This window comes from Lepisosteus oculatus, unplaced genomic scaffold (genome assembly GCF_040954835.1).
Source record: "Lepisosteus oculatus isolate fLepOcu1 unplaced genomic scaffold, fLepOcu1.hap2 HAP2_SCAFFOLD_52, whole genome shotgun sequence".
Taxonomy (NCBI): domain Eukaryota; kingdom Metazoa; phylum Chordata; class Actinopteri; order Semionotiformes; family Lepisosteidae; genus Lepisosteus; species Lepisosteus oculatus.
This window is the reverse complement of record NW_027168064.1, coordinates 197,818-209,897: the sequence shown is the minus strand read 5'-3', so window position 1 is coordinate 209,897 and position 12,080 is coordinate 197,818. Positions and strand designations below refer to the sequence as shown.

Sequence of the window (12,080 nt, the reverse complement as noted above, 5' to 3'; positions counted from 1 at the left end):
TAACAAAGTGGCATTTTCATGTCCGGACGGGGAGACTTTATCTTTCCGACATGAAGCCACCCTTAAGTCCTCTGAGGCGTGTCTGTCTGCAAGGCTTGTATTTTGGAAATGTTTTTTTGAAACGGAGAACGACTTTGAAATAGGCTTCCGCCGGCGCCTCGCGATCCAGGTAAGATTGTAGCAAGAACGCAGCGGTGGCGGGGCTCGCTGTAGTCGTGGCCGAGTGGTTAAGGCGATGGACTAAAAATCCATTGGGGTCTCCCCGCGCAGGTTCGAATCCTGCCGACTACGATGTCCGCCTCCAGTTGGTGTGTTCCGGCGTAAGCAAAGAAGCGCGCCTCTTTGCTGTTCCTGGTGGTTTTAAAACGCCCAACCACTTGTACCCGCTGCCTTGGAAATAAGTTCATCAGCGTCCGCGAATGGCATTTTGCAGATGTCGACGCGTTTTGCACAGAGCACCAAAAAAGCGTCTTTTTTGAAGGCCCAGGCACTGAGCATTGGTAGTTTAGTGGTAGAATTCTCGCCTGCCGTGTGGGAGGCTCGGGTTTGATTCCCGGCCAATGCAGTGGCTTTTGCAGCGAGCGGCTCCATCACTTGCATCCCCTTGCAACTCGCAACTGAAAACCCACTAAAGCTAAGCAGGTGTGAGCCAGGTCAGTACCCGGATGAGGGTGAGCTACAGGGAAAAACAAAGCTTCCAGCTGGAAGCGGTGTTAATGGGGGGGGCGCTCAGCCTGAGGTCTGTGCGGGTCCCAGTGCCCCAGCAAAGTGACGGAGACGCTGTGTTGTAAAAGGGCGCTGTCTTTTGGATGAGATGTAAAACCGAGGTCACAGCGCTCTGTGGTCATTAAAAATGACCACCAAAACCTTTGACAAAAGCTTTTGGTAATTGATGGTCTTCAATAATGCTTCTCCTTTAGGTACATTTTAAATCAGCTGAAAAATGCTGTGAAATGGTGGGGCACTTCAGGCCAGTGTAGGATTTGGGTTACAAGAACCATGAAAATGCACGAGAAAGCCCGTACACTGAATTACACGGCTTTCTATTCAAAGGAGGGCAAAAGAAATTCCCTGAGATTGATTTTTTGCAGCACAGAGAGGATTACCGCCGTGAGGCCGGTTAGCTCAGCTGGTTAGAGCGTGGTGCTAATAACGCCAAGGTCATGGGTTCGAGCCCCGTACGGGCCAGGTCCTTCTCTCCTCTCTTACCAAAGCTGTTAGCTTCCTTTCCATGGTGAGAGGGGTTGTCATGCAACGCTGCCACATAGTGCCGACAGACAAAAGTGTTGCAGGAGAAGAGAAAAGTGTTTGAAGATTTAAGAGTGTCTTAGGTGGAGCCAAAATCAAGTGTCACAAATGCAAGTGGGAGGATTTCCAATGTTTAATATGGTAAAAATAAGCAGAAGTTATCTGCCGGTCCGGCACAGTCTGCCATGCTTTTGTCATATACTGTAAAGTGGTGTCGAACTGGGTGTCGATCTGGAGCCTCACCATTTGCATATGTGAGGCTCCAGTTATACATCGAGTGTCACATTAAATGACAAAAATGAAGAGAGTTAAAGCAGCTGGAGAGGTTTTCTTACAACTTTTGAGTTGACACAGTTTTGGAAAATGTTTCCTTCACGCTGCACTGTTCAACATAGGCAGCCAAGAGTCTCCAAAACAAAACAGAATTGACAGATAGGAGAAAATTCCCACTCGTCCTGAAGTTGCCAAAATCCAGCAGGTGGATTTTGGGAACGGCATACAGACCCCTGGCACAAGTGGTCTGTGCCAGGGGTCTGTATGCCGTTAACCATGCCGCCATACCAGTAGCACCACCACAGTCTTAAAGGAAACCGGTGTAACAACATGTCCGGGTAACTTGTTCCATTCTCCCGCAGCTCTTTGTGTAAGGATGTGCCACATATGTGGCGTTTTTATCATAGTTATCATAGTTTTCTGATTTTGACCATTTAGATTTCATTGATTGTTGTGTTGAAAAGTCTTTTATTTTTATCACAGTGTAGTTTTCTGATTTTGAGATATGGAGCATTGGCGTTATTCACACAGCAGCTGTATCGACGAGCGGTGAAAAAAGTGTGGTGGAAACGTCGGACCCTAAGGTGGTGACTGCATCGGAGACGGCTGTTAAGACACTGACCAAAACCAAACGTGTCAAGCCTTCGGAGAGAAATAATAACACGCCTAAAGACTTGGTGTTTGGTGATGTGGGAGACTCAGTGCGGTATATTGCACAGTTAGTATCAAAGGTGGGCACTAATGAGGTGGATAAAAAGCGGGGTTTAGAGAATCTAAGAGCCGCTTTAGCAAGTGTACATTCAGTGTTTCCAAAACCGATCCAGGTTTACGCCGCTAGACTCTTAGACGTTTTTTCTAAAGAAGATGCTGATCTAACCTCTGGATTTCGTTACCTGATAATGCTATTTCATGGTGCACTGGCGAAGACCCACCGGGATAAATGACTAAACATGTGCATGGTGCAGTCCAGAGAATATTGGATGAACTTTCTCCAAACATCGGGGCGAATGATTTTGTACAGCTGCGTTTGACTGCGGGTGGTTTTAACAAACCCTTGTTCTCACGCAGGAGACAACCCGGAGAATTAAATGCTGCTGATTTTTTTAGCCACATCTCAGACCTCTTACAGAGCCACACAGAAATTCTCACCGATGACAGCCTCCGATTAGTGTTGACGATAGTTAGGAATATGCAGGGGGGTGCCCGTCGAAGATTTAAATCCGTTCTGGGTAATTGCTCAGAAAAAAGCGCACCTTATCGACTTACATTACACGGGCGGTAATCTGTGTTTCACCGGGAGTGTGTACGGTTTGTTGAATGAAGGTTGTACCAATGGGGAAATGTTACAGGGCGCTAAACGAATGCACAAAGAGTTGGGTTTTTCAGAGAATCAGAAAATGAGTTTGTCAGACATTACCGCTTTTGAAAAACATTTAAAGGTGGTCATTAAAATTTTGTACCACGACCAGGGTGATTGGAAATATTTTACAACGGGGCCCACACCACCTAATTCTAAAATACTTTTTGTTCTACTGCATGAAGAGCATTTTTATGGGGTTTTAAATATTAAAGCTTTTGTGGGGGCGGCATATTTGTGCACTAACTACCATGCGGCGTATAGCCACAAGAACGCACACGCCTGTGTTAAAGCTTGTAAAACCTGTTTAGATCCCCAGTGTTGCGAAATTGATGCAGAAATTCAGAATTGCCCGGCCTGTAAGGTCTTTTGTCGTAGCTCTCAATGTTTGGCGAGACACTTTCGGAATGCAGCGACGGGTGTTAGTAAGTGTGAGCGCAGGGTCTTTTGTGAGAAATGTGAGGTTTATAACCTCTCTAGTCACAAATGTAAAGAGAAACTGTGCTCGCATTGTAACAACGTGATCGACACCCCTGACACACATTTGTGCTACATACTGCCTTTGGACAACCCCAAAATTTCAAACAAGTACATTTTTTTTTACTTTGAATGCATGCAAGAAACGGGGACACACATACCAAATTACATCCATGCCCTTCATATTAACAATAAACGAAGCTGGGAATTTTATGGTGAAACTGCATCGTTCCTAACTGCAACGAGCTTTCCAGCTGAATTTTCTCGGCAGCTCCGTACTGAACCTGTTCTCCATTGCAACATAGCGGAGGCTCGTCACGTCTATAGCAAGGCTGTGTAGGACCGCATACGCCACAGTGACTTGTACACAGACCACATGAAAGGCAAGCAAAATACACTTTTAAAATTCCAAAGACTCACAAGGTCAGAGAAACAGCGATGACCTGAACAGATCTGTTACAGAAGTCTTGGTTGACCTTTTTAGAGCTGTAATTGCATTTTTGTTTAATAGAAGATCAAATCTACTCGCATGTACCAGCACCTTACAGTTTATTGATGTTAATTCTGTTTAAGTAATAAGATTGCTAACGATGTTGGACTTTAGCCGGTGTTTTTTAGAACAAATTGCTTACACTTCTGTAAGGAATACGCAGTACGTGCCTTTGTCAGTCATTGCTCACCATACCTGTAACTTTCTTATCTAACTCACTTCCTCAAATGGTGAAGGTCCACAAACATAAATGAAAAAAAAAACCCTTGTTGTAGATGAGGTGCACAAAAAAGCAGCCCCTGATAGTGTATAACACATTTATACTATTGCAGAGACACATGTAACATATATATACTGTATATATATATGAAACAGAAATAGAAACAGAAACAGGAATCGCTTACTCACCTGGAGAATCTCTGTAGGAATATCTAGCATTTATCAATGGAAATAAAAGCTGCTTTAATACAGTGCATGTTCAAACTCAAACCCTCAGCTGCTGTTCTTGTTTGTTTTGGGACAAATTGCAACTGAGCATCGCATGAGCCGTTACGTACCCTTATCTGTTAGGGAATTTCAAGGGAGGAGTTAGGTCAGAATGGGTAGGCTGCAAAACAACAAGTAAAGATTTATTCCAAGATGAAACGTTGTGGCGGTTTTCTTATCTTTTCAGCATGGACTAAACTTTTACGTGTTCCTTATATGCTATATATGTATATATTAGCACCAATGTCGTTCTTAAAAACTAACATGAAATTGTCAGGGACATTCAGCTATATACAAAGACGAGACAGACAAAGTAATAATTCTGTATTAACGTGGCCTACATATTGACGCAATGATCGAACTAACTGACATGTTCTGATTCAGATCCCCTGCAGTTCATGCCAATTAGAACAATAGCAATGCTGAGTCCTCCCCACCCTACTGAGCACAAATTCAGCTGCTCTCCAGTTCTGTTCTGCATGTTTTTTCATTGCAATTGAGCTCGGAGCTGGAGATGATCTCCATACAGTTCTGTGTTCACCAGCCCGCACTTGCGTGCTAATTTACGGGTTGTGGCAAATGCTTTTCTATAGTTCATATACATGACGGCAACCTGTTACCGAGGAACCTGAGAGGTTCACATCATTATATCTCATTTTGTATTTCTTTTAAAAAAATCGTTTGCCCAGCCTAACAGTATTAAATATACATGTACATATACATACTGTATACAGTACAGTTTGCATACAGTAATATATTTATGTTCCTAAATCAATCTCTTTTATGAGCATGTGAAAGGCATGGTGAATCGGAGATTCTCAAAAATTACTGTACTTTGCATGATTGGAAACAAATGCGTGATTGCGAAATGCTGTGGTGTTACTTTTACAAAGACGGTCAATGAAAAAAAGAATGTGGACCAGGGCACTACTTTGAGTTTACAGCTTGTCCAAGGTCATTCATTATTAATACTATTAGTAATATCTTCGTTAAAGACTTTGATGGCGACAGCTCAGACATGAGAGGCTGAGCTTTATTAGCTCCACCTTGCAGAAATTCCGGATACTATTATTTTAATTGCGGTTTTATAGGAGAATTTACGGTAACTCGTGGTAGACTGCGTAAAGCGCACCGCAAAATAATGTGGTATCGCCCGCTTGTTTTGAATAGCTGCATCTGTACGCCCCGTGTCTCAACGGTAGGACGGAGTCAAATACTGCCTCGACACGTAACAGCGTTATATTAAACCGCAGGACTTGAGGGCTGTTTTGTTTGAATGTTCAAGGCATTGGTAAGAGCGTAGGTCAAGGGCCATTGGTGCATCTCCTGTAACTGGAGTAAAAATGCTATTCAAAGTGCAGTGACTAAAATCGTCGTCCACATGTCTCCGTTGTTGATTGCTTTCTGTCTAAGAACGTTCTGTTTTCATGTCCGAACGGGGAGACTTTATCATTCCAACTTGAAGCCACCCTTAAGTCCTCTGAGGTGTGTGTGTGTGTGTGCTTGCACGTATGGCGTAAAAGGTTTCTTAAACCGAGAGCGAACTTGAAAAAAGTTGCCTCCGCTGCCGCCGCCGCCTCGCACTCCCTGTTCGATTGTAGCAAGAAGGCAGCGGCCGCGGCGCTTGCTGTAGTCGTGGCCGAGTGGTTAAGGTGACGGACTTGAAATCCGTTGGGGTCTCCCCGCGCAGGTTCAAATCCTGCCGACTACGGCGTCCTTTGCATTTGGTTGCGTGCGTGCGTGTAAAAGGACCAGCGCCGTTTCGTTTTCGCTGGGACCTTTAACACTCTAAGTCGCCTGGACCCGCAGCCTGTGAAATCGATTCTTCAGCACCCACGATGGACGCTTTGCCGCTGGACACAGATAACGATGCTTTTCTGCAACGAGCTTTCCAGCTGAATTTTCTCGGCAGCTCCGTACTGAACCTGTTCTCCATTGCAACATAGCGGAGGCTCGTCACGTCTATAGCAAGGCTGTGTAGGACCGCATACGCCACAGTGACTTGTACACAGACCACATGAAAGGCAAGCAAAATACACTTTTAAAATTCCAAAGACTCACAAGGTCAGAGAAACAGCGATGACCTGAACAGATCTGTTACAGAAGTCTAGGTTGACCTTTTTAGAGCTGTAATTGCATTTTTGTTTAATAGAAGATCAAATCTACTCGCATGTACCAGCACCTTACAGTTTATTGATGTTAATTCTGTTTAAGTAATAAGATTGCTAACGATGTTGGACTTTAGCCGGTGTTTTTTGGAACAAATTGCTTACACTTCTGTAAGGAATACGCAGTACGTGCCTTTGTCAGTCATTGCTCACCATACCTGTAACTTTCTTATCTAACTCACTTCCTCAAATGGTGAAGGTCCACAAACATAAATGAAAAAAAAACCCTTGTTGTAGATGAGGTGCACAAAAAAGCAGCCCCTGATAGTGTATAACACATTTATACTATTGCAGAGACACATGTAACATATATATACTGTATATATATATGAAACAGAAATAGAAACAGAAACAGGAATCGCTTACTCACCTGGAGAATCTCTGTAGGAATATCTAGCATTTATCAATGGAAATAAAAGCTGCTTTAATACAGTGCATGTTCAAACTCAAACCCTCAGCTGCTGTTCTTGTTTGTTTTGGGACAAATTGCAACTGAGCATCGCATGAGCCGTTACGTACCCTTATCTGTTAGGGAATTTCAAGGGAGGAGGGAATTTCAGTCTCGATTCTAAACCTACACCGTTTCAGCATGTCTGGTTTCGAGACATTCGAATAAAACCAAATTGTTTCCATTATTGCAACTAATTGTATAAATTACAATTTATAATAATTTATAATAATACAAAAACTGTTTAACTACTTTTACGTCCACCTGTACTGTACTTATACGTTTCAGACTCTCTTATATTTTCCAATCTCCTTAAGTTGATTTTCGTCAAGTCTCTTTAGTTACGTCTCTAGCCAGTCCCGCTGGCTAAACACACTCACACCGTCATTTAGTATACCAAAACTCACAGTTACACACATACATGCCGGCACACAAATTCATAAAACACACATACACATCGAGAATATATTTTTCTCTTCGTAATACAATGTGCTGTATTCTTGTTTTACTTCTACATGAATCCTTTTAATTCCTGAAGCGCACTCCAGGTTCGCTGCATTTCTAATTTCGGGTGCGGTACTTTAGCCCACCGGTCAATATCTTACGGTTTTGGATTTGATCGTATGGGGGAAATCAGGGAAGGTAGGTGCGATTGCAGACCCCCTCGACGGGGTGCGAGACAGTGTTAGAGTGGCACTGTCATCAACGGCGCCAGCCCCTGCTACATCAAGTCCTTTCCCACTTCGAGTGAGAGTACAGATCTGCGGGCGCCCTCCCTCTAACAGGGGAGACCCTGATCCGTCTTTATCACACTCATACCAAGTGTTATCCCAATCAGACCCCCCTTCTCCATATGGCCACTGAGGGAATTGATCCCAATTATTTTCGTTTCCTGCCTGTTTGTTCCCCTGTGGGAGAGCAGGATATAACTTAGTCGCTGGCTGCAGCACATTAACCAGTGCAGCGTGACCAGGAGTTAATTCCTTCTTTAGTTTCTCATTCTCCTGTACTGCCTCTTTTAGCTTTTTTTCTATACTCTTTCGTAGCGAGTAAAATATATTTTCTTCCGGGTTTTTGTTTTCCCCGTAAACACACTTTTAAGTCACATACATTTTCTCATGTATCTGCCACCACTGGTGCCGGCCGTGCACCAGGGTGGGAGCTACATGCTTGTGCTTTTGCCAATCAATACTCATATATGCTTTCTTTACAGGCGTCTTCGCCCCCAAATTCCCTCTGACAAACTCAGCTTTTTCCATATTTTTCTCCTTCTTTTCCGTCAACTTACACTTTTCCGATATTTAAACGGACCCTTCCACCACTTTCTCAAACCATCAGTTAGCGCACATGTTCGGTCTCATTAAGATTTACTTTTGTCGTGTGTGAGGTAACAGCTCATTCAGTAGGGGGATGTTTTCACTTGGAAAAACCTGTGCATTACTGCACTCATTCAGCCAAGGGCGTCTGTTACCTCCAGATCTAAATGCCTCTCCGAGACTTTAGAGAGGACTTACACCGCACTGTTCACAGGTAAGAAACGAGACCTCGAAAACCCCCTTTCTTGATCAGTAATTCACCATCCCCAGAACGCCAGCATCGCTGCTTTTGCCCCGGGGTGGACTTACGCACTGAGCTCAATCAGGGCGATTCTCGGGTCTCAACGTCCTTTAAATCCTGCTACTTAATGCTTTGCTCTTTATTATGAGGTGTGTTTATGTTAGTGTCGTGCGTGTGTATATGTATTTCACAAACAAGGAAAACACCAAAAACATACATACATATATCTCTTCTACTCCTGTTTCCTTTAAAACAAAAAAAAAAACCACGCCACGCCAGAAACCACGCCACTCCAATCTGTGCACGATCAAGGCGTAGCTAATCTCAGGACCCCGGGCGTAATTAAAGCCCACACCAATCCTGGATTATACGTGCATTTAATGCACCACTCAGCTCCAGAACCCCGGGCGCAATTAAGGCCCACACCGATCCCGAGCCACAGAACTCCGGGTGCAATTAAGACCCAAACCAGTTCTGACCTTCAGAACTCCGGGTGCAATTAAGACCCACACCAGTCCTGAACTACGTGCATTTAATGCACCACTTGCTCTAGAACCCCGGGCGCAATTAAGGCCCACACCGATTCTGAGCCTCAGAACTCCGGGTGCAATTAAGACCCAAACCAGTTCTGACCTTCAGAACTCCGGGTGCAATTAAGACCCACACCAGTCCTGAACTTCACGGTAAGGGTCCAAAACCCGTTCAAAACTCCACGCCCAATTAAGGCATACACCAGCTTCGAACGCCTGTACACAATACCGCGGAACCCCTGCCAGACCAAATTCTGGGCTTACAGCAACCAACCCATTACATACACCGGTGCCTTCCCCAGGCCAGAGGAATTCAGAAACTCACGTTTACTCCGTCATCTCGGGCGATTCTCGCAGGGAGCAGAGATTTCCCAATCGGTCAGAGAGAGTCGGGACTTTTAAATAAAAGAGGAGTCCTTACCTCTTAGTTATGTGCGCGCTGACCGTCTCTCCTGCCGATGGGAAGTTCTGCGCCTTCTGGAGCATCCGCCAACTACGCCAAATTTGTTGTAACAGAAGAAATAAGGTTCTTGATCCCGAGATGAAGTAAAACAGATGAGTTTATTGCATGCAAGGAACAATAAAGCCCCCTTTCCTGCCATAAACCCCAGCTTGTGACTTAGAAGTCTAAACCCCCTACAGAAAGGATTAAATTCAAACCCCCGTCTTCACATCTTTCTTCATGGTTCTTTGAAAAACTCAATAGTTTAGACAGTCTTAGAGTTAGTTATTTGCTTTTGTGTATGTCTTTTTCATGAATGCCAGAGGTACTCGAAATGTTGTTAAAAGAAAAACTGTGTGCTGAGTTTTATTTTTTACAGGAAACGCATGCATGTTGAAACTAAAGTTTATAAATAATTGAGAAATATTAAAGCAAGGAAAATATGATACGTGTAAAATATACAATTTGATCACATAATTACTTAATTACCTCTGGTAGTTAAATGCTTTTTTCTGCTGCGTTTTTTTTCTCTTGTACATGACTCTGATCCTCTTGTTGTATTTGTATTTGTAAATTCTGTTTAATAAAAAAAAAATTTAAAAAAAGCATTCTCTGGTGGTGTCCTGCAGGCTTCCTGTGGGTGTGCGTTGGTGGTATAGTGGTGAGCATAGCTGCCTTCCAAGCAGTTGACCCGGGTTCGATTCCCGGCCAACGCAGTGGCGAATGTTTTCAAATGCTGTCATGAGCCTTGGATTGTGACTAGCAAAGCGAAGCCTTTTGAAAGAGCTAAAGCACTGAAAAACGGAATTGAGGGAGAATCTTACAGGGGATTCTGAGCGGTGTCTGCATACACGCAGTCCGATACGGGTGCTGAAAGCTTGAGCTACTCTCAATGTCATGCTGGCTTTCCCCGGAGTAAATCTGTTACATTGAAAGAATGCTTCTCGCAGGTTCAAAAAGGGACCCTTGTTAATTGGAGAAATCAATGATTTCGAATGAATTCTGTATGCGTTAAAAGACAGCTATACACAGAAAACATGCAGGACACTGCTCATGATGTTTCCCGAGCCGAAACACAGTGCGTTTTTTCAAGCCATCTGACAAAGCCTGCCCACTGAAAACTGCAGCAGATCGTGTAAAGACGTTCAACTTTGTAACTACTGCACGCACAGGAAGCAGAATAAATTCCTCTTTTCAAACTGTCAAAGGTTTGCTTTACGAACGCCGCAGGACATCGCACAATCTCTTTTGAACAGGGACAAACGATTTCTTATGGGGCGCAGTAAGTACTGTTACTGTCACTGCTCGATACCGACGTTGGCCTACTATACCATGTTCAGCCACTGCTAGAAAATGTACGGCTCTAGCACCGGAGCAAACAACAGGAGGGCCGATGTCGAACAGGCACACGTGTCAGACATGGAGAGCAATGAGAATGGGATTCGAACCCATGCCTGCAGAGCACAATGGATCACCTTAACCACTCAGCCACCTTGTTGACGAAACTGGGCTGTCCGGACATGGGTTGGCGCGCTCCAGATGATCTTTTTCTTTTTTTCCCCACGTACTCGAGGGTCATTTTCCTGTTCCACATGTGATTTCAACATTTTCCTTGGGAGATGTCAAGCCAGCAAGCCACTGCTGTGGTTCAGTGGCCAGTGTGGAGTTCAGTGGCCCTGTTGTACACAGAAAGCACATTGAGCTCCTTGGACATGAAAAGTTCCAGATAAAAGCCATTTGTCATCCTTTCTCTTGGTGTCGATGTTGCTATTGTATGTAAAGGTGGCAACTTGCTCAGCGAGCAGGCGGAGCACACACCGAATGCAGATGTGTCTGAGTGGTGTGTCCAAGTGGCTGCAAAAGGACAACACTCCTGGGGCGCTGTGGCTTAGTTGGTTAAAGCGCCTGTCTAGTAAACAGGAGATCCCCGCCTACGGCTAGACTTAATTAAATGCAAGTATTCATTTCCTGTCTTTAACGCGACTTGTTTTTCTTAAAATGGATGCAACTTGCAAAACATGAAATACAAGCCTTGCTAATCAGCGCTAGCGGCTGGCAAAAAAAAGGAGTCAGCTATTTTTTTTTCTTTAACCTTAACCCTGCTAACGGAGAAGAGTTAAACGACCGAGTCTATGCAGCTTAAACGGTGCGCAAGTCGGGTTCTTATCTGAAAGGGTGGTAAATCACGCTCACCCCAGTCCTTAATCTTTTAAAGAGGATACAAAATTGAACCTAGTCGCCACATCACATACATCCTGTTAAATGATAAAAAGGTAACATCTATCCTCGCTCCAGAGTAAATCTCACGTTGAGGGCATCTTTTTTTTCACTTTACCGTGAGTCGGGCTCGGCTGCACAGAGGAGAGAGCAGAGCAATGAGGTCACAGGGACAGGGGAGTCACACGCTGGCGGTTTGAATACGCGGAAGATCACTGAGGGATCCACAGTATGTGGACCCTCCGTTCGCCATCAGTCCACACTCCGGACTCTGAATCCTGCCATCCGAGTTAAGATCTCGGCGGAACCTGAGGCGCAGTTCCTTCTTAAAACGTAATCTGGTGAGCATTTCTAGAATCGCACTTGTATAGATGCAGCCTTTAATGT

At 44.3% G+C, this 12,080-nt stretch overlaps 4 non-coding genes across 4 annotated transcripts; all 4 read left to right on the top strand.

Annotated features, from left to right (window-relative positions):
• The first annotated feature begins 209 nt into the window (after positions 1-209).
• Positions 210-291, top strand: trnaf-aaa (transfer RNA phenylalanine (anticodon AAA)). The gene has a single exon. It is a non-coding gene; the product is annotated as a tRNA-Phe (tRNA).
• An 823-nt stretch (positions 292-1,114) lies between these two features.
• Positions 1,115-1,188, top strand: trnai-aau (transfer RNA isoleucine (anticodon AAU)). The gene has a single exon. It is a non-coding gene; the product is annotated as a tRNA-Ile (tRNA).
• A 4,772-nt stretch (positions 1,189-5,960) lies between these two features.
• Positions 5,961-6,042, top strand: trnas-uga (transfer RNA serine (anticodon UGA)). Its single transcript has one exon. It is a non-coding gene; the product is annotated as a tRNA-Ser (tRNA).
• A 4,078-nt stretch (positions 6,043-10,120) lies between these two features.
• On the top strand, positions 10,121-10,192 carry trnag-ucc (transfer RNA glycine (anticodon UCC)). Its single transcript has one exon. It is a non-coding gene; the product is annotated as a tRNA-Gly (tRNA).
• Positions 10,193-12,080: the final 1,888 nt, after the last annotated feature.